This window comes from Ixodes scapularis, unplaced genomic scaffold, assembly GCF_016920785.2.
Source record: "Ixodes scapularis isolate PalLabHiFi unplaced genomic scaffold, ASM1692078v2 PGA_scaffold0__279_contigs__length_252992795, whole genome shotgun sequence".
NCBI lineage: Eukaryota > Metazoa > Arthropoda > Arachnida > Ixodida > Ixodidae > Ixodes > Ixodes scapularis.
This window is the reverse complement of record NW_024609835.1, coordinates 242,968,719-242,991,786: the sequence shown is the minus strand read 5'-3', so window position 1 is coordinate 242,991,786 and position 23,068 is coordinate 242,968,719. Positions and strand designations below refer to the sequence as shown.

Sequence of the window (23,068 nt, the reverse complement as noted above, 5' to 3'; positions counted from 1 at the left end):
TCTTTTGTTCTTAATGCAATCTCTGCATGAATGCAGAGACTGCATCAAGCAGTTTCTGGTTTTAAGCTGTCCTTGGAACATGGATTTTTGCCTCCTCGACATTCTTTTTTCTTGTCATTGCCTTAGTTTTTTTCATGACAGCGTCAAGTCTTTGCCTCCTTGTTTGTGATTTCTTTCATTGCAGCAAAGCAAGCGAATAAGCAGTGCTTTGCAGAGGTTCATGGCTTTTTGGGGATTCACTGTCTGTTTGCTTAGCAGTCTCTCTCACATCATCGTTAGTGGTTCCAATGATAATGCAGTCTTTTAGAAGTTTGTCTGTCTGCTCACCGGGCTTGGATTTCTTTGATTGGAGTCTTGCGGCCTTGAGAAACTCATTGAAAGTTTCGCCATCTCGCTGCTTCATTTGGTTGAACTTGCATCTCTCCTACCTGTAATTCACCTTCTGCTCGAAGTGCTCCTTGAACTTCTGTTTCACAGTGTCTATGTTCTTCTTGCCGTCCTCACTTAAGGGAAGCGTTCTATACACGTTTTGTCCGTTGGGGACAGTGATGATCATAAATTTACCGACTTGTACCTTGGGAGGTTTCTTGTGGAGCTGGATCGCCATGGCATACCGCCCGTAGCTTGTATTTGTGCAGTCAACTTCACTGTAGCGATCCTTACTCTTACATTGTTTCAGCTAAGCGTCTCCTTTCTTCTTCTTATACTACTCTCCGACTTCTGACACTGTGTCTGATAATGATGTTTATTGATTACGAAATGGGTACGCGACATGAAAGGTAATGTGCCATGCTTAGCTTTTGGAGTGGCTCGTCTTGGCTGTGTCTTTGTTTTGGCTTGCTATCGACAACGCTGGGAAGCTTCCTTGACAAAAGCCTGATAACAACTGACTACTGGATGGAAGCTGCTCATATTGTTCTGGTAGCTGCTCGTGCAGCCGGGCACACAACACGGCATCCATAGCCTATGCGGATAGCAAGTCGTCTGCTTCTTGCGCAGGAGTTGCGGTGACGTCGGAACGATGCCGAGTTGTACTGGAAAGTTGTTTTTCAGAAACTCAGGATTTCTAGTTTCCAGACACGACCTGTGCCTTCAATCAGAACTTGTACAGCAGCTGTGGGAGTACTACTCTCACAAAGAAAGTCTTGCACTTGGTCACGACCTTGTCGTGTAGGGCAGCGTCGGCCTACACCCTCCCAATAAACATTGCATTGGTGGTCCAGAGGGCAAAGTCTATGTGGTTTTTCTTTGCAATAAGCTTGTGTGTTTGTACCTAATAGTAATATGTGTGGGTGGTCCTTAGTGACACCACGTCAGTGCTCTCATCCCACTCCAAGCACTCTGGAGAAGAGAGTAGTAGTTCATCCAGTGTGCAGTGCCTTATGAGGTAGGATTATTTGATCTCCATGAGCCCTAGGCCACAGCAGCTGCACTTCGTTGCCTTATCTAGAGTGGCTGCAGTAAAAGGTTGGTCGGGGCAGATTAACAGTCCGGTGTTCACACTGGGGAAGCTTGGATGGGACAGTCTCGTCACTTGAATTTACAGCTGCTGAGCTTCGTCTTCATGTTTAGTGCCCCAGGTTGTAGCAGGGCTCTGGAACAGACACTTGTCCTGGTGGCATATCCTCTTTAGGAGGCTCAGTGCTGGCGAGTTCATCGATAATGTGGCACACAGCTCTTGCTGTGGACGCTGTCGTCCTGCCCGACCTGAATGCAAAGCAGTTGGCCGACCGGTGCTGCATTCTTGTGTTCTCCTCGATCTTGTTGGCAACCTACGAGAAAAATTGGAGGATGTTGAATACGATTTATAATATTACATCATCAAAATCGGGGTGATATGCACAAAAAATGCACTGATTTTATGCATAAAATTGAATATAGAAGAATGTACAAGATGCCCATGTTATACAATATGACAGTCTTTACCAAAGAGTTGCTTTACTTTGCGCGTCGTCTTAACCAAATGAAGCCAGCAACCGAGTGGTTAAACAATAAGTCTGACAGTGACATGCATGTCGCTATCGGACAATTTGCGACGCATAGCGTGGGTAAAAGTGCTCTAAATTTCGAACTTACCTGTAGCAGCTCAGGAGCAGTGCTGTCATGTGCTTACACTTCTCAGACTGTCCGATTACGCAGGAACAGTTGCTGGTTATTCGGACGACTTTTTTCTTGGCGATTTCGAGTTCTATTCCGATCTGATGGGGATCTGGCTGGAGCCCCTACGTCTGGAGGCAGACGCCATACACTTCCACCTTGTTGGCGTTTTGTTGCATAGTGCCCGCGAGCACTACATGGCCAATTTCGAGAAGCTTCTCACCTTTAGTGAAGCACCTCGATGACACCTCACACTTCAGGAAACCGAGGATATTTGCCAAAGTCAGTGCTCTTCCCGTCGAGCCGTCGCTACAGGACCTGTTTGGGGCTGCCAGTTTGGTTGGAGGGGAGATGACAGCAGCGACCCCTATAGGTCGCTGGATTTTCGAATAGGCTCCTGCCAAGCCGGCCATGCAGGTGCATTGTGCAGTCACCACCTCGCTGTTTGGTTGTAGAAGGACCCATGGGAGCAGTGGCTTGGTGCTAAATGTCTGTGAGTGCTTTACCTGAAAGGCTTAATTATTTACTTAATTATTCCTGTGCACCATCAAACACAAAATGGCCAATGGATTAACTGGCCAAAAATTTACAGAGCTAAATATAAACTTGTTGATAACTTTTTCCCCACATCAATGGACAACATAGACGCTTGGGCACGTGGCTGAGTAGGATCATTTTGTTAACTCAAGCGAACTCTCGAGGGGTTAAGGCGCCTTTCGGGCTTAGGTGCTCGTGCTCGTATACTCATGAACACGGCTGGGTGGAATGCGGTAGGTGATCTCCGCTTGCGGCGAGGCCACTTTAAAGCGAAAGCCGGTCAAGCGGCTTGACACCGACATTTAAGTGCACCAATAATTTAGATTCAAAGCCTGTGGGAGCGAAATGTTGGAGACATAGACCGACAACTCCGAGTAATGCTGCTCCACGGTAACCCAGGACGGAGTTTTACAAGGAGGGACAAACATAAATGTCTCAAACTCGGCAACTACATTCTTAATCACCACAGCTACTTTTATACAGCCTTCCTTCCGTCGCATCTTCCCCGAACTTTCACACGCCTCGCCTCGTTATCTAAAGGTCAATCTGTTGTACCCAACTTGGGGGCGGTTCTCCCTTCTCCGACTGGACCCTTACAGACTTCTCAGAGTTCACGAAATCAGAGGACACACTCTCAGTCAACAGAACAACACAATATGCCTTGCTATCTGAAGTTCACTCTGTTGGACCCAACTTCAGTGCGGTCGTCCCTTCTCCGACTGGACGCTTATGGACATTCTCTTAGTCCCCAAGGAAAACAGTTCGAGGACAGTAAAGTTTCTCGTCTACCGTGGAGTTGCTGCGCTGGCTGGAAGGTGGCTCGCCCCCAGTGCCCACAGTGATGCTCAGGCTCGATGGTCGAGTAAATAAATATATATTTACAAAGGACGAACAACTTTTTACAACACGAAACAAGAAAATCTCACGCTTGGCGTACTGTCACTTGCGACAGCCCAACGCCAACAATGGCGCCTCAGCGCCAAATCCATTGCCGCGCACTGCAAGTTCTCTGCCCTGCAGGAGAAAGACCTGCGGGGCAGAGTACAAAGTATGCGGAGCCCTCGGGACCGCAAGAGATAACGACTTGCTCCGCGCACGGGCTCGTTCAAACTCAACTTCTCCAAAAAAAGGCGCGCCGACATTCCAAAGAGAGGCCGGACCTCCCTCTCTCCCCTGGAGTCGCCGACATGGCCTTGACAAAGTAATTTTCCCAAGTACCCCGGCGACAAGGGCGATTACCCGCTCCCGCCCTGAGAACGAAGACTTTGTTTACTTCCCACGCAAGGAAATCTGCTTCTACTTACGGGAGTGGGACACCGCTTGCCGCTAAAGCGAAAAACGTAAGGCATCGGGCGCCTCCAAAGGACGCTTCGGGTAACCTCGCCACCGATTCCCCGAGCTCTTTCGGCTAAGCTCCCTCGGCCATCCCTAGAAGGACGTATTGCCTTTTCATAAACGCAAAAACTTTTTTGTCGCCACATCGAGTGTCATTGATGGCTGACTACAGTTGAACCCGGATATATCGAGTTCAAAGGGGATCCTAAAATAGTTTGATATATCGATAATTTGATATACAAAAATATGTTAACTTAAGCTCCAGTTGAAATTTCCGCGCGTCTCTTCTTTTACCAAAGGCTGCGACAAACAGGACCTTATCAATTAGAGCTAAGAGCCGCTAAATACAGTAGAGCTTGGTTGGTGAAGATCAAAAACACTGCCATGTTTAAGCGACGGTGTTTGCGATCGTTTACACCTAGCCACGACCTCCACACAGCGCCAACAACAGAACACAAAAATAATTTTAAAAAAAATTAAAGAACGGAAAAAGCGAGCCGTATAAAACAAAAACCTCTCGATCCATAGAATAAAGATAAGCAAGTAACAAACAAGAAACCTCACGAAATTCAGGCAGCAAGAAAAGAAAGACAAAAAAGAAAAACGGGCAAAGAAAAAACGGCGAAAGAAAAAAGTAAACAAAGATGAGGCGTTCAAGGTACGATTGCTCAACTGTTGTTGTCGACACACTCAACTTGACGAAGAATTGTAAAAATTGTGCGACTCTCTTGTCCAGTTGATTCAAACAGATCTCCGACAGCAGAGGTGCTATTGGTAAACCTATACACACCACTACCTTTTGTGAGTAAGTCTTCCCCTCACACTCAACGGCGCTTGACTTTAGGTACAGTTCCAGTATGTTTAAAAAACTTCCCACATGTATTCCCGAACGGGACTGGAAAACAATCAAATTAGCCTCGAGCCATTCTCTTACCCTCGAAAGTAAAAACGGTTGCCTTAGTGGGTAGTAGAGGCCCTTAATGTCAAGCGACAACACCTCACAGCCTTGCTGGCGAAACACAACTAAACTCTGAACTAATCGTCCAAATGTTTTGGAACTATTGAGCTTGTTATGTCAACCGAAGACAGACACTTCTGCTAAAATCTCTATACAGTTTTCTGCCTTGACCTGTTTTCATTGATTACCACCCTTAGGGGCACAGACTGCTTATGGTCTTTCACAAAAGCTTAACGGCTTCGTTTCCTCACCAACCAACTTGACCGTTGCCTGCATTTCACACTCATTCAGTATCTCCAGTACCTTTCTCTTCAGTATCTTCAGATTTTCGGTACACGGCCGAAACAATTCTTCAACTGCCTTCGTAGCCCTTTTCTGAAAATCTGCCGTCGGTAGAAGCGCAAGCTTTCCAGACTTATCTGTCTGCAGTAGGGTTATTTCTTTGGTTTTCAGCTCCTTCTTAAGCGTCGCAACATTTCTGAAGTTTCTTTTATCTACCATATCTACACAAATGTAGGTTGTGTAGGTCTCAAAGGGGTGAGGGTGTCCGGCAAGGAGGCCGACCACTCAACCTACCACTCCGCAGCGTATCGTGCTAAGCGCGGAGGGTTCGACTTTTGGCTGCAACCGCTAGCCGGGACTCACAAAAGGGAGCACATGGACACGCTGAGGGCAAGGGATAATCGGGCTTTTATTTTACGTGTTAACATGAACAGATAACATGCTAAGGGTGACAAGGAAGGAACAGACCTTATTGTCACGCTTTCCCGAGAGCGGGCGCGGAGGTGGGGCCGACAGGGTTCGTCGGGCCACACGCCTGAACAGTTTGATGTCCCAACGAACAGTCCCCTCGCGCCAAGTGCAAGGCCCCCCCCCCCTTTCTTTCTCTCCGCTGGTGGCCTCGGCCTCGGACCCGAGGAGGTCCAACCGCCAGGGGGACGTTTCGAGTGTCCCCGCAAAAGTGGGGGGCACAAGGTGGAGGCATGCGATGCGAGATTAAGCAGGCAAGATGATTGCTCCTCCGAGGTACAAACCGGGGCGCTCCGGCTGGCAGTTGGACACCTCGGAGTGCTTTTTCCGCTGCCATAGGGCCTAATCAAGGAAGTGGACCGGGCGGCTCCCACAGTTCCCTCCTCCTCAAGATCTTGAACACCCCTTTAGAACAAGGGATGCCAGCTCTCATTCCCCCCAAAATGATGCACACAAAGAAAAAGAACTTAGCACTACAAAATGCATTAAAATATATATTACATCATGCGTAACACATGATTCAAATACATAATACATCATACAAAACACACTCTTGAGTACGCCGTCACCCGGGGCTCCCGTTCTAAAACTGCAACAGTTCCTCCGTGAGCTGCCGCCCCTCCTCCGGGCTCGGCTCTAGTGCCATGGTGGCTGCGAACTCCGGCCGTCGCACCATGTACGACAGCACTTCGTCCATGGTGCCGGGCTGGTTGAGGGCGGCGTGCAGGTCAGGCAGGGGAGGTGGGGAGACTACCTCGGGCACCCGGACACTGCTCAGATGAATCTTGCTTTCTTCGTGGATTTCGTGTATACGGAGAACCCTGCAGTCTCTCGCAGTAAACCTTAAATATATAGGACCGGCAGGAGGCGGACAGTTCTATATACAGGCGCCGGCTTCCTGGCGGTGGCCCCTACTCGCTTCCACGGGAAAGTGTGCGGTGGAGTCAAGAGGGGTTGTCGGCTGGCTTGTGGTCAGTTGGAAGCCATTGTAGCCATGAAGCTTTGTTTGTCAAAAGAATGGCAGACACAAACGCTTCAAACATTGAAAAGGTGTAACCGTGGCCTCTGGTTAATGCATGGACAACTGCTTGATTGTCGCATCGAATGACAGTCTGTGGGGAAGAGACCAAGATGGCCAGGAACACTGTCCAAAGTTTTTGTTGAAAAATCTTGGTTGGGGTCTTCGTGATGATGGTGAGGTTGCCTTTAGGGAGGCACACTTGTAGTCCCGTTGAGCTGGCGTCGGAGAAAGACTTGTGGATCACATGTGTCAGGGCAAAGAGCATCGAGGTGGGGAGGGTCGTGAGCACAAAAGAAAAAAGTTCTACCCATTCCAGTGGAGGAGGACGGCCCATCGCCGCCGCAATGTGGAGGGGGCACAACTCATGGTAGTGGCAACCATAAAGGGAACAATAAAAAGTCCAAAGTCCCGCAAGCTGCTCATAGACCTTAATGGTCTGGGGTGCCTTAAGGGCGTCTAGCGTGTGGAGTAAGTCACGGTAGCGGCTGGGAGTGTGCGACATAGACTCGTTGAGTCCGTTAAGAAAACATCTCCAAAAAATAATGGTGGGTGACGGAGTAAACTGGGAGTTTGCCGAGTTGATGCGGAAACCACGGCGAGTGAGGTCGTGGACAAAGCGATCAGTCTGCTCCTCGAGAAAAGAAAAATCTACGTGAGCAAGGAGGAGATTGTCCAAATGGGACCAGGCCCAAAGTCCGCGTGCGCGCGCTCTGCGGGCCATAACTGTGGCGAGACTTTGCATGAAATATGAGCCTGGCCAGATACCGAACGGGAGCACGGTACACTGATAGTAAATGCCGTCTATGCGAAAAGTGGTCAAGCAGCGAGTCTGGGGGCTCAAGCCAAAATGGTAGAAGGCGTCCTTCAAGTCGATCTTGTTAAAGAAAGGCCGCGGGGGCAATGGGCAAAGATGGATGGCACGTGGCAAAGGTGGCAGGACAAAAGAAGGACTGGGTAAATGAGGCGTTAAATGGGAGCAGTCAAGTATGAAACGCGAGTGCTGAGTGGACTTGGGGACCACTTGGATGGGGAAAGAAAAGGGCAGCGTTTTCTGGTTTCAATGAGTCCGGCATCTCTCATGGAGGCAACAGCCTGCCTTAGCACACCTAGTTGGAAGGCGTGTGGGGGTCGTCCATTAAAAACGGAGGCCTTTAGAGAGAAAAGATCTAACTTTGAAAAAATGTGCGGCTCCTTGCAAAGAGCTCAAGAGTTTACCGTTATGTATAAGAGGAAAACAATCTATAACAACAGCTTGGTTGGGAGCACGCAGGTCCACACACATCCGGATACTACCATCCGGCTCTTTGCTATAACAACGGGGGACACCCATTCTGACGCGTCAATGTGCTCGATGACGCCTTGGCGCTCAAACTTAAAAATCTCCTGAGAGACAGCATCTTGCAGCGTGAACGGAATTCGGCGGAGTTTAGACTGTACAGGCGGCACGCTGTGCCGCACCTTGACTGAGTGGGTGTAATTTTTTACCACCAACCCCAGCTAGGGGTTGAACAAAGACTCAAAATCTTCAAACCTTGTGGGTAGCTTCGATGTGTCACACAGAGGGACACCAGAAGGACTTGCATTGGAATGTGCATTTGGGCACCGAGATGCTGAAGTACTGGAGTTGCGTTCATAATGGCTCACTTGTATAGGGTGGGTTGAGCCAACACCACCTAGACTAGACAAGGCCTCCGCACTCATCCGTGACGTCACCACACCCTGCCCGTCCGCTCTCCATTCGGGCTGGCTGCCAAGAGTCGTTCCGGCCGCTCGGCATGCGCCGACTCGGAAAGTAGGTTCCGTTGAACGGAATAGTTACAGAATACATCGCCGCAGCATTTCAGAAGGCATTGCACGATAAATTTTATTGTTTTGTTTTATTTACATGACATATTGAAACAGACAGAAAGGCACAAAGTTATTTTCATTTATTTTTCTTTACAATGATCGCAGATTGTTAAAATGCTTCCAACTCAAACAAATCCATTTTACCTTCCGAACTGCTTTTCGGTCACGTGCGCAAGTAAAGTGCGATTTGACAAATTGGTTCTGTTGCAAAACTTTTCAGCTTTTACACAACTAACATTTTTTTTAACCCACATTTCAAGCCGCAGTTCCCTAAGCAAAGTAACAACAAAAAAAGGTATTGCACATTAGAGAAAAATGGGAACTAAAAAAGAAAGCAAACATCCCCATCATATCAAGGTATGCAGCTTTCTTTGCTTTCCACTAAGCTTTTCTCTGGTGATCCTATAATTCTTACAAGCTGCATAATTCTTCAGCAAAGTGTTCACTGCTGGGTTCAGAATGTTTTTTAAGATGGAGTCTGGACTGTGGCCAGTTGCACAGGCGTCAAGGTCTTCGTTGTCACTGAGCAAATGCATCATCACACTTAGAAGGGCCGACCTTTGGCTACTTTCTGTGTGGAATTGATGCTCGCACTGCTTGCCTGTCACACGCTCCAAGACAATCTTTGTACACAGCACTGCATGCACTACAGATGGCTGGAGAAATTTTAGTCCACCTCTGCTCATGTTGTCGATTAGCACGTGGTCACTCCGCTCAAGCTCTCTACTTGCGATTGTAAGCAAATCCCGGCAATCATCACATGGCTGGCGTTTTAGAGCTGCATACGCGCAGTAACCGGCTATGTATACCAATGCCGGCATGTCTTGCTGAGGCCTCTGCAGTTCGCTGCTAGTCAGCTGAATGTTATATTTGCTAATTAGCATTTCGGCATTTGGCTCTGTTCTGCAAGCGCTAGATGATTCTGGCATGTCTGTCAAAACTAATGTGCTTTGAAGACGGATCTTCGCTTCAGCCTCAAGCACCTCTGTGATTGACACGTTATAGTGCGACCCACACAGCTGCCGATACTTTCCGAAACGAGCCTCAAGAGGGTCCGTCTGGAACTTTCCCAGGGAACATATCTAAAGCCGAGCTCTTCCAAGCAGTACCTTGACACCTCAATCAAAGCATAGGTAGTTAGCCTGAGAGCCAAATGAGTTTCTTTTGTCAGTGTGCCTGTCTGTGCATGCCTGCTCTTCCAGGCATCAAGCCAGCTGACAAACTTGTCCAAGTATTGAAGCTGCTCACAGGTGGTTCCCTGTACTGGCTCCTGCCAGACATCTCTCAGTCTATGTCCCTTTTGGGGTGTCTTAACATTAACAACGTTCCAACACCTAACAATTAGGTCAATGAAATTGGCTGTTTCATCCGAAAGTGTCAATTGCAAACTTCTGCCCTGGATCCTTAGAGCAGATGAGACGAAGGCATTAAAAATGCTCAGGGCTAGCTTCATATTTTGCCGTTCCAGGTTGCTTGGATTCAATGCTTTGTAGGTGAGCCCACAGGCAACTTTTACAGCATTATCTTGTTCAGCCTCATAAAGTTTCCTCAAGGACGTGAACGATGCCCCTTTCATATTTATATTTTCTGTGTCATCACCGTCAAAAGGAGGGTAATAGAAACACTTGTCAGAATTTTTCTGGTTCAGCCAGTTATTTCTAACACATTTCAGCAAATGCACAGGGTCGACAATGTGAAAAAGAGGTTGCTGCGCATTTGCTGGATGTGGATAAACAATTTCCAGGTTGTGAGCTGTCCTAAACATAGACATTACCTTCCGGTTGATCGAGTTATTGTCTGTTATGACTGCAAAAACATGAAGATTAGCATCTTCAAGGCTCATGATTACCTTCTTTACAATGTCATGTAGTCCCTCAGCTGTTATTCTTGAAACAGGGAGAATATGTGCGACATCTTTAAATGGTGTCAAGAGGCTCTGTACCATAAAGACATGAGCTGTTTTAGCTGGTTCAGAGCAGTTATTAGCAGCGCCTGTTATACTGCCTTCCTTCTACTGAAAGAACTGTTGCAGGTGTATTTCGTCTACCATTAGAGTCAAATTTCTTTCGTGAGGTTTCAGCAGGCTTGCCCTTCTTTTCATGTATCTCAGGAAACCTTCCTCATTCTGTTCCTTTAAGGGACTAACATCATGTGTGGCACAAACACGCTTGATTGTCGCAGGATGAGGCAACACAATCTTTCCACTGCTTTGCAAAAACCTATACCCATGGGGTGAAATAGTGTACAGAATGCTACACAGAACCAAAAGTTCAGGGGAATACCTTACAGCATTGTTCCTCTTCAGCAGGAGGTGACACTGCTCCTTAAGGAACATCACAGCGTCTGCTTTCTCGTCCTCCAGCAGCTCTCCACTTGAAATGTCATCAAGAAGAGAAGCCACCAGCTTGAGCACAGCGTTCGCTTTATCCGTTGGTCGATGTTCTGTTGTAGTGCAGTGGTTTTCCACATTTTCTAGGAGTTGCACCAACACACGGCAGTCGTGGATTTCATCCGGAATGTCCAGCTGTTCGTCAGAAGTAAGACGAGCGCCCTTCCAAAACACACGGACAGACAAATTGGACGACACTGTCACCGAAACAAGAAGCTCGATCTGGAGCATCTGTTGTCGTCTCGATGTGGGCGAAGATTAAACAGCTGTCACACGTTATTGCTGCCCAGAACTTTTTCTCCCGTAATCGGTGGAGACAAGAAGTAACATCCTGGAGGCTATGTATTTTGTTTTCTTGTTCCTCCCTTTCGTGGGCCAGCGCCGACTCCTGGATGGCTTTCTGAAGCTGTCCGTCTTCTTTGCGTTTTCTCTTGGCGTCAGGCTCTTCTCTTGACTGGCGAGCCTCCGACAGGTAGCGTGGGCAGTCAGGAAAAATAGTTGGAACAGCGTCAGGCGTAAGCCGCGTAAGTTTGATCTGGACCTCGATGGTCCCTCCGTCAGAATCGGTGTACTTGGATGTCGTACGGAGGTGGTCAGGCATGAAATGGCGCTCACAAACCTGCGTATAAGAACCACCACGGCACATTGTATTAAGGAGCAAACCAGGGCCCACCTTTGTCTATGCGTACACATAAACCTATAGCAACAGTAACCACTCTCAAACAGGGTCCCTATCATTTCGTCTAAACTCGTTTCGTGGAATTACGTTTCGTGGACTACTTTTCGTGGACACACGTTTCATGGACACACGTTTCGTCGACACGATCGTTTCATCGACACTCGTTACGCGAATTGCACGCTGTAGGGGTATTTCGTCACGCGTGTATCATTGGGGTGCGCCATAATCCACCCCTCCCCGCCTGCGTTCACGCCGCTTCGCGGCGACAGTCTGCGACGGCTCATCACAAATATGTTAACTCACCTGACCGATAGGTACATGCCACTTCGCGGCGACAGTCTCATGCAGCTTATTATAGAAAAAATCCAATCTGAGCTGTCGATGAAACGATTTGTCCATGAAACAACCTGTCGGTGAAACATCGCAGTGTCGACGAAACGATTTGTCCATGAAACGTCCTTCGACGAACTGATTGCCACCGTCCCAAACAGACTACATCAAGCAATGAACGTTTACACACGCTAACAAGAACCCACGTTTACACGTGTACACAAAAGAACTGTCGTGACAGTTGAATGCTTGGAAATTTAGAACAGCACACTTTTATTGCATGCTGTATTTAGATAGTAACAAGGCAGGAGAACAGGAAGGAGATAAGGCTCACCTGTGGATCCTTCAGCTTTCCAACGTCGACGTCGTCACGTCACACAGCACGCTGGCATTTTGCTCTTCGTTCAAGATCGCTCGGAAACCCAAACAGCCTAACTTTTGGCCCGCTGTCGTAGTTTCCTCTACAGTTAGGTACACAGCACCGGCCCATGCTCTTGCGTAGAAAGCATGCACATCAACCAACTGTCTAGTGGCAACAGTTTCTTCCGCAAAATACCAAACGCTACCCAGGCTGTTGGCCGGCGCAACGCCGTCGCTTTGAGGTGGCCAGGGAGGGGAGGCTGGTGGGTGACGTACCGCTAGCGCCATCTGTCGTGGGTCGCCCAAAGCCGGCGGCTCGGGATAGCTAGGGCAAAGTGTGATGACGTCAGAGGCCGGCGGATAACGAGTGCAGGGGCCTTCTCCTAGTCTAGGTGGTGTTGGTTGAGCTCGACAAAAAGCAGACCGGCCTGGCCGACGATAGGTAGCCAGGGTTCCCGACAGACTCTTGACTCATTGCATCACCTGCCGATGACAGACGTGCGTGGGGAACGTTGGTACCCGACGAGGGAGTCCCAAATGGATCCTGGACACTTGACTGCTGGTGGCGCGACGATGCTGTAACGGGCCACGCCGCTGGGCGTCAATCGGCTTCACATCTCGCTGGACAGGTCGCCCCTTGTCAGCTGGGCGTTTTCAGATAAGATCGAACAATGATGTCCGGTGACCATTTTTAATTTTAATGAAAAAAATATATTTTGCTGGCTTTATGCCATGAACAACAAAACCAATCCTTGTTTTGGCAAAAAAAAATTTGTCTTTCCGAAAAAAAATTGTTAGCACCCCCTCAGCCACGTGCGCGTTTTGCGTATAGTGCGATGTTGGCATTTCGGGCGGCTTTCCCCAAAAAACTGTTCTGGCTACGGGTCTAGAAATATTTACTGACAAACTAGGCATAAGAAGGATTGACACCAAGTATTAATAATCGAGTATCGGGGTTGTTATTTTTACGAACAAAATTGCAAACACAGCACATTGCGCAATAATGCTCTGGATTAAAGATTTTTTTTACCGTATCTATATAGGCTAAGGTTATAAAACTTTGCCAGTGTGTTGCCCTGTGCATAGTTAATCTTTTCATTGAATATTGTTGTCCTGGTTAGCAGGATATATTTACAAGAATTGCTCACACAGAGGCATTTAACCAAAAATGCATTATTTTGAAAATCATTTAAAAAAAAAAGGCCATCTTCAATATTTTTTAAACTCTCCGAAATTAATGTGTATAATATGTACTAACAGAGTCTGCAAAAACATAATGCAATATTTGTGTGGCTTTCAAGCTATAAAGCGAGGAATATGGCCAAATTGACGCCAACGCGGTTGCCATAAATGGGGTGTGCGCATACCCGTTCTTCACAATTTCTTTATTGATAAAAAGCGTGAAAATGCTACGGGGTGGTCAGGAAGAGACAAATTGACAGCACAGAGGTGGACGGTAGTTTTAAAGTAAGAATTCCTAATACATTTTTGAACAACCGACCCAAAAATGCCCATGGGTCAGATCGATCGGGAGGTGCCATCCTTTGACAAGCTCCGCAGCGCCTGTTTCAACAGCCGGCGTATAGCGTCTCCGTCTACGCGACGTGAAGGAAGCAACCGGAGCGACTTTGCAAACAGATCAACCTTCAACCTTGGCGGTAACATAATATAAGATGTAGGTCCCGGCAGAACTTGCGCCTCCTGTGAGCGCCAATAGATCCGCTGCCGTGGATCTATTGGCGCTTACAGATCCGCCGCTCCGGATCTATTGGCGCCTGTCATTGTGCTTCCTGCGTGAACAGAAAGCACTATGACAGGAGTTTGTGAAAAATAATAATTCATACAAACGATTTCAGATGAATTTGAACCACAACTCAACAATTTAAATACAGATTTCTTGGATCAGTGACTTTTGGAGCCTCCCCTTCGTAGAGATGCTGGGCTGCTGACGGCTATGTTAGACTAGTGATAAGAAAGAACACATGTTTCAAGTGGTAGAATTGAAATGAGTTTAATTAAGCAAGATCATGTGCGCAGTTTCGGCGATTATCGCGTGCGTTATATCTGCTGGCCGCTGACCTGATTCAGTCCTGGCACTCCGAAGCGGAACATTTTTTTCTCTCTTTTGACTGTAGCGATTGCTGTTCGTTTCTTCTCATTGCCATTGTAATCTGGCGACCTCGATCTGCTTTTCGCAGCCGTAAGAGACTTTACTTTCAAAGAAATATCTTTTCTGCGTCTACTGTTCTTGCTACAAACAGCTTTGGTTGCGAGGTGCCGGACCGCGTACACTGCCACAAGTGACAGGACCGAATTCCACGCACAGCAGAAACAGAGTCCCACTCTCTTGCTTTCATGTCCCTGAACGCTTTGACGTCACCTTTCGGGAGGTGGATTAGTTCCACGTTAGGCAGTTTAGTGTTCAGTGCGGCAACCATTTCTGACGCCGTCTTGATCACGGACGTGGTGGGCCCTCGGAGGTTGTACAATGTTGCCTGGTGTTTGACAAGACCCCCGATTCCGTCACAGGCACTCTTACCATGTCCAGTTGCAGAAAAAATCCACTTTGTTGACGTGTACTTGCTGCTCTGCAGCTCATGCAGTTGGTATTTCTTCTTAAAGTGGCTTGCTGCACCATCACTAACGTAGATCACATGAGCATACACCGGAATTTTGTCCTCAAGCCACTCGTGCACCTTGCTAACAACGTAGCATGCGTGGGCGGAGTCGTGGCACATGTCGTCACTTATGACGGCGCAGCTGCAGGTTCCTTTTCTTGTCGTGACCACACAGGTGAATATGGAGACTTGAATCTTTCTCCAGTGGTAAGACTGGATTTCCTCGGGCAGAACAACCGTCCAGTTCTCCGCGAAATCGAAGTGAAGCACAATGCTAGCTTTCCGCAGATAATTCTTTTCATCGCTTATCGCCTTCCCCTGGAGGCGCCTGATGTAATCATGGGATGTCCACTTCCTGACACATTCTTGAAGGTGCTCCAGAAACGTATTTGGGTTCACTTCCTTCTTTATTAGATCGCCATTCTCGCAGACTGCGTAAAGCACCTCCTCATCTGGAATTCCAAGGTTAGGCGCCTCAAAACACCCAACCGAGGGACATGCCCTGCACTCTCCGAGTGAACACTTGGCAGAAGGTGGACTGCACAGAGAAAGGTCACGGAGGTCTTCGGCGCTCCTTATGACGCCTGTAATGTTTTCCAGGGCGCACACACCGAGCTTCGTGTTTGCGCAATAAACGCACACAAAAACGTCATGCGAGGGGATATGCACAACCCATTTTGGCTTCAAAGACTAGAATTTTGTAAGGCCGATGGCTGTGTCTGGGTGGGCTGTCTTATACATCTGATAAGCCTCACGAATTGACCGCATCATCACATGTCTCGCAATGTACTGTCTCGTTCCGTCCACCATGACGCCAACGACGTCCTTTCTGTTCGGACTCTGCTGTGTACAATTTAGATCATCTTTGATGTAATAGTCCATCGCTGCCTGCAGTTCCGCCTCGCTTACTCTCCTTCTTGTGTAAGGGTCAGGAATTGCCCACACTCCCAGTTTTTCTTTGTAATGTCTTGATTTGCGGAGCAAATAGCGGGTCGCTGAAGGAATAACACCTTGAATTTCTTTCGTTGAGAGCGACTCCGGGAGTAGCGTTAAAAGTCGGCAGCGCTCATGGTACGAGTCCGAAGCGTCAAACGCAGACCGAAGGTTGCTCAACCACTCCGAGCAGGTGCTGCAGCTTTGTGCTGAGGTTGTTGGCTTGTCTTCCACGCCATACGCTGTAGTGACGCCTGATCTTAGCTTCTTGCTCAGAGCGCGTTCAATTTCTTCCTGCTTTCGCTTGGCGTAAGACCTCCTACAGTGCCTTTTTACGGCGGAACGTGGTTTCAAGGGTGAAACTCCTGAAGAGTGCACATACCTGTTCAGCTCTTCGACGGCTGCGTGTTCTGGGACGAAGGTTTCCTCTGGCCCCGTTGATTCTGACGATTCCGCCGTCATTTCTTTGAAACGGCTGAAACAGTTCACGCACACAAAGTCTGTTTCTCGCACAGGAACACTTCCTCTACGGAGACGCTTCTTCAACGAAACAATGTCCAGGTCCATCACACTTCGAAAGTTCCTTTGGTAAACAATTTTTTTCTTGTGCCTCTTGAGGTAATCAGCGCAACACTCGCGCTTCGAACTGTAACGTTCAGCCATCAAAATAGAGAACACGCACGTGAGCCGTCGCAGGAGCTGCTCACGATGAAATCGCTTGATGCTTAGGCAGTGGGCCCCCTTGCGAATATAGACCTTTTCATTTCAGTAGTTGCCTGACCCGCGGGTAGAGGGCGCTGGCGCACTCGCCGCCATTAGGTTGCTTCAATTTGGTCGGTTTCGGTTTCAACGTGCAAGCGATTGTGTTGCTGTTTCATGCCACTTTCGATTAATTTTGCGATATGAATTTCTTTCTAGTAGCACACAGCGAATGAAACAATAGTATTGAGCCACTTGGCAAACCACAAAGTGGTTTCAACCCTAAATTGCGATCTTTTTTTTGCGAACACTATATGCGTCTGATTCCGTCCATCGTTAATTTCGGCCAGGCTCGGCGGTGAAACAACTGCGGTGATGCACAGGGAGGAGTACCATTGTCCACGGCCGTACCCGCGGACACTAATTTTAAAAATAAAAAAAAAAAGTAAAGAGCAGGACAAACTCCGCCTGCAGCGTGCGTTTGTTGCCTGCCGCCGTGCTTTGGCTATGCGTGCACCGAGCGGTACGCAAGGTAGATGATAGCTCGCGCTCAAGTCAGATATTGAACTGATCATCTTATATTGCAACACACTATATTGCATGAGTGCTTAGTGAAAAAGCAGGTCGACAACATGATTAACAATCTGCTGAATCACCAAGAACAGATGAACTGACAAGTTTACTGTTCGATGTTTGGTTTCCGTACACCAACCTTTTCTAACTTCGAGACTCGAAACGTCTTTTATAATGACTAGAAAAGTTTCATATACTCACGTAGACAAGAACCTCTGTAGAAAGCTGTTCACTGATTTGAAGCGATGCGCTTTGCACATTTTGACGTCGCCAGCGACTGAAAGTAAATCCCTATTCGCCGTCGACAACCGGCTGCACTCGGGTGATTTTTATGCAGAAGGATTCTTTTCGGCGTCGCATTTTGTAAATCATAGGCACTATCAAGCTGTCTGTGACAGTTTCTTACGCGGGAAGTTCAAATATTTGTGTTGAAATAAATTAATTGAAACTGCAATGGTTATATTAAAAAAATGACTCAAGCAACTGAAAGACTATGGACATGGGACCAAGCACGATATACAATTCCGTGGAATTCCTAAATAAACCGATAAAGCGAATGCTCATATCACACACGCGATTAAGAACGTAAAACAGATATAGGTGTGATACTGCGAACAAACAAGTTGCCTAATGTTAAGGTACCATTGTTCCTATCATAAAAAAATAATTCAAACTAAATGTTTTTTCCCGCGCGTCTTGTCCACAAGTTTCCTTGTGTAATCAAAAGAAACTGTTTTTGATATGCTGTAACTACAAAACACCATGTTTTCAGGAAAATACACGTGGCTAATTACGCTGAGCGTTTTTCTTTCCTTTCTTGACACCAATGCGCACTCATATATATATAAGAACATTGGGTTTCCTATTTCAAGTGTTCCGCCCTTATTAGTAATCAAACCTCAGTTCTCATAAGTTATTGGTTTTTGAACCCTCGATATTCAATGTGCGCAAGTGCTAACGCTGATTCCTGTTCCTCTAAAACCTTTTCACACGTATCCCGCACGCCGACGGTAAAAAATGTTCAAAACGTGTTACAAAATCAACTACAGAAGTTGCGCGCATAATGATGTAATGCAATTGCACGGTAAGTATAAGCATCGGAAGACACTTTACGGAGTAAGGCAACTTGCAAGAGACGCGGTGAAACGCGACGAAAAACACGAGTACAACGCATCCGCCAAGGCGCGGACGGGAGAGCGGAGCAACAAGTTGAAGCAACCTAATGGCGGCCGCATCACGTGATTCCAAGATGGCAGCGCCCATACGGCGGAGGGTGAAAAGGTCTATAGAGAAGGTCCCAACTCTATCTCACAGCTCTCAAGGTCCCAGCTATCTGCTCTTTTGGTGTGTGCTGTTTCTTCGCGGCTTCGGTTTCATGGCCAAAGGCCACCCGCAGGGGCGGTCGGATTGCGGTGCCCTTTTTAGCTGGCAATCCCGTGCCATCTTGCGTATTGACTTGGGCCGCAGATTCTCTCGCGATAAACAGACAATCTCGGTCAATCGCAAACCTTTTTTTTTTTGCAGTATTTTTTTTTTGGCATTGTGCGTTTTTTTTTTTTCTTTTTTTTCGGCGGCGGATCTATTGGCGCTCAGAGGAGGCGCAAGTTCTGCCGGGCCTTACATCCTATATTATGTTACCGCCAAGGTTGAAGGTTGATCTGTTTGCAAAGTCGCTCCGGTTGCTTCCTTCACGTCGCGTAGACGGAGACGCTATACGCCGGCTGTTGAAACAAACGCTGCGGAGCTTGTCAAAAAATGGCGCCTCCCGATCGATCTGACCCATGGGCATTTTTGGCTCGGTTGTTCAAAAATGTATTAGGAATTCTTACTTTAAAACTACCGTCCACCTCTGTGCTGTCAATTTGTCTCTTCCTGACCACCCCGTAGCATTTTCACGCTTTTTATCAATAAAGAAATTGTGAAGAACGGGTATGCGCACGCCCCATTTATGGCAACCGCGTTAGCGTCAATTTGGCCATATTCCTTGCTTTATAGCTTGAAAGCCACACAAATATTGCATTATGTTTTTGCAGACTCTGTTAGTACATATTATAGACATTAATTTCGGAGAGTTTAAAAAATATTGAAGATGGCCTTTTTTTTTAAATGATTTTCAAAATAATGCATTTTTGGTTAAATGCCCCTGTGTGAGCAATTCTTGTAAATATATCCTGCTAACCAGGACAACAATATTCAATGAAAAGATTAACTATACACAGGGCAACACACTGGCAAAGTTTTATAACCTTAGCCTATATAGATACGGTGAAAAAAAATCTTTAATCCAGAGCATTATTGCGCAATGTGCCGTGTTTGCGATTTTGTTTGTAAAAATAACAACCCCAATACTCGATTATTAATACTTGGTGTCAATCCTTCTTATGCCTAGTTTGTCAGTAAATATTTCTAGCCTCGTAGCCAGAACAGTTTTTTGGGGAAAGCCGCCCGAAATGCCAACATCGCGCTATACGCAAAACGCGCACGTGGCTGAGGGGGTGCTAACAATTTTTTTTCGGAAAGACATATTTTTTTTTTGCCAAAACAAGGATCGGTTTTGTTGTTCTTGGCATAAAGCCAGCAAAATATATTTTTTTCATTAAAATTAAAAATGGTCACCGGACATCGTTGTTCGATCTTATCTGAAAACGCCCAGCTGCATCAACATGTGCACATCCATTTTCGGCACCCGACAAAGTAATCTTGAGCTCTCGCATAGTGTCAATACCAAGCAAGGAACGTCCGCTTGAAATAACGTAAAACTCGAGGGGTGCAAATCTGCCCTTAAAAACCGTCTGCCCAAAAAAAAAACACCCCAAGATAGGGATTGTTCCTTGCATGTAATGCGCAAGTCTCCTGGGCGGCGTATGCAGCCGGATCTTGCTATCAGGGTTAAGTTCACGAAAAGCTTCTCGCTTAGAATGGAGACATGGGAACCAGTGTCAATGAGTAGGCGTAAGGGAAGTCCATTTACCTTAACATCTGCAATGAAAGCATTCATGCGGCTTCGATCGAAGGTTCGTTGTTCCGTGGTTGATACAGGAACAGCGTACAGGGGGTCGTAGTGTTCCTCTGCAACGGCCTCGACCGGACTGTTCGGCAACGCTCGACTGCTGTACTGTCACGCCGCGTTGCGACCTTTTGCCCGGGACGGAAACGCAGCCGGGCGTTGATCTCGCGGGAAGGACGTCGGGAAGAGATTGGCGGCTCCGGCAGACAACAGCCAAGTGCCCCATCTTGGTACAGCGAAAACACTGCAAATGGAGCGCTGGGCATACCTCCCTGAGATGGTAGCCCCGGCCGCAGAACCAGCAGTTGTCGCCGCCACCTTCTCACTCCCTGAGGCGGTTGGGAGGAGGTTTGCGCTGCGGTGGTTGACTCATTCGAACTGGGGCGCGTGGTACATGACTGGCCGTCGACGCCCTATGGGACATCCCAGGAATGACTGCCGGGGATGGCCAAGGAAATCCTGGTGGGTAGTTCTGGTGGCCATCTTGCTGAGGCCTTCGTGGGCTGGCTCCACTCGAGGGACCCGGAACCTCGATGTACTCGACAGGCACGTTCGTCGTTGGGGTAGCAGGCATTAGCCGTTGATTAAACTCTCCAGAAACACGCGCCAGCTGTTCGAACTCCCTTGCTAGCTGAACTGCGCGCTCGAGAGTTGGCACGTCGGTGCCCACACACCCACGAAGAATGCGATCTTGCACCCGCTTCGACTTGGGTCCTTTCAAAAACGTTTCACAAAGGGGCTCATCAAGAGTGCTGCCGTACCCGCAGAACAAACCTTGATGACGCAGGGCTGCAAGAAATTCCAAGACCGTCTCGCCAGGCAATCGAACTCGTGCGCCCGAACGCATTGAATCATTTACGCCTTCAGCAACCGGCTCATTATCAAGACAGGAAGCGGTCACAATCCACTGACCCTCGATGCCTAGCAACGAAAACAGAATCTGCTTCTTGCACTTCGGTGCAACGTCGTCTAACCCAAAAGCGCCAAGAAACGACAGGACGGCTTGCTTCCAAGACGGCCTAGCCTGCAACGGCAAACCGGGGACAGCAAGGAAAGGCTCAGGATGGAAAGCGCCGCCATAGCCATAACGACAACAGTTCAATGAAAGCCTAAAAGGGCTTACAGCAACGGGCCACTACCGAAAAGACGGAACAAGGCTTGGAACTGAATAGAACTAAGAAAGCATCCCATCCTCGTTGCCATTTTGTATTTTCCGAGGTGAAACTTCTATGGGGCATACGTCGCTGGGCCGAGAGTTCATCTTAACGTAGCCTAGGGCAGGTTGCTCCAAGTCAGCTCACCTCATTTGAAGTTCTGTCGGCGGTAGCCGGTCGAGTCCAACGAACTCATCCCGGACGAGAGAATCAAACACAAGACACAAGATCTGTCAGGCGGAATCTCTGTCGAACGATCCCCCGTGCTCTCTTTCTTCTTTTTCTTTTTCTTTCCAGGGCGCACAGTTGCTCCATCTACTTGGCTTACACGAGGAAGTAGAAGAATTTCAAATCGCTACAGTCGGCGTACCCCTCGAGTGCGGCGCCCCAGCCTGACTGGGCCACGTAGTACAGGAGTCGTACGCGATCGAAGATCCGAAGCTTGTCGCGGGGGGGAGGCCGAGACATCAGCAGTCCCACACGTTGACGAAGCATTTGAGAAGCTGGAGCTCGGCGACTTTTCTTTTGCCGATATGCTGCGAGTGTCTTGTCACCTGCTGGACATGGAGGAAAGCCTCGGTGAGGTCACGTTTGGTGGGGGGGTCTGCAACAAAGAAGACCCGGCGCCCCGCGACTGGGGGGGGTAGGCGGCGTATGGGTTATAAGCCTCTGCCTCCGGGGGTACAAAAAACCGCCTGGCGTCGGGGGGCGTAGGGTAGGGGGGGAATCCTCTTGGGTCGGGGATGGCCGACGCAGCTGCGTGTGTGGCCGTAGTGGGGAGAAACTCTGACTGGCGGGGTAGCCAGCCAGGGGTCGGAGGCAGTGGTCCTGGGGAAGGTGGACTGGGAGTCCGCGGTGGGCTGAAGTCGTAAGCCGCCGAAAGCCTGGACGGGGGGGGGGTCGGCTGCGTGGAGGGTCTGGGCTGCCCGGCCGGAAGAGCTCTAAGGGGCTGGGGGAGGTTTTGTGAAATAGCTCGTCCAACGGCAGCCGCCAGGGCTTCTGACATGTGAGCTGTTTCTTGGTAGAGACGGTGGTTGTCTTGAAACAGCTTTTGCAGGTTTTGATTAGCAACCTCGCGGTTGGCTTGTACAGCCCGCTCCACCCTGCTAGCATGACGCTGGAGGAAACTTGCAAAGCCGCTTGCATCACGGTTCTCGCCATCAGAGAGCACACGTCGTTGGGTTGGCCGAGGGGTGGTGGGTGGTGCCTTGGGAGGCATTGTAGTGGCGCCGCAGAAGCGAGAGCTAGGAGTAGGAGAAGTAGCTTGAACAGGGCTGCCACACTTGGTTTTTTCGAGTCCGGAGTCATGGAGGTGCCCTGGGCCTCTCGGTCCCCGTCGTGGACCGTGCAACCTTGAAAGAGGGAGGAGGCAGCTTGTCGCCCGGGACCCCTGCTCTGGGCCGTTGCTGGTCCGACCATTCCCGTGACGAGACGAAGCCGTGTGGCGGCCTGGTCTCTTGCTGCCATGTCCACGTTGCGACGTGGTGGGTCGATTTGGTGGTGGGGAGCGGGGCTGCCCCATCCCCAGGAGACGGGGCATCCAGTGATGATATTGATAGTGTCCGAGACGGCCCCGGAGGAAGCCGCCTCGGGGACACCGTGGCGACCGTTTTGGCGGGAATCTGCCGATAGGTGGCAATGGGCGGTGGCGTGGGGGCCCGCCGAGTGGCAACGATGTCCGGGGCCCAACCCGCTCCTCGGCTCGCCAGGGCCACGGTCATGTGGTCGCCGCCTCCAAGAGGATCTCCAGTGCCCCCTACTCGAAGGCCAGGCCGTCGAT

The 23,068-nt window shown here is 48.7% G+C and overlaps 1 pseudogene; it reads right to left on the bottom strand.

Moving 5' to 3' along the window:
• Window positions 1-6,260: 6,260 nt before the first annotated feature.
• Window positions 6,261-12,434, bottom strand: LOC121047827 (annotated as a pseudogene).
• Between the last annotated feature and the right edge of the window lie 10,634 nt (window positions 12,435-23,068).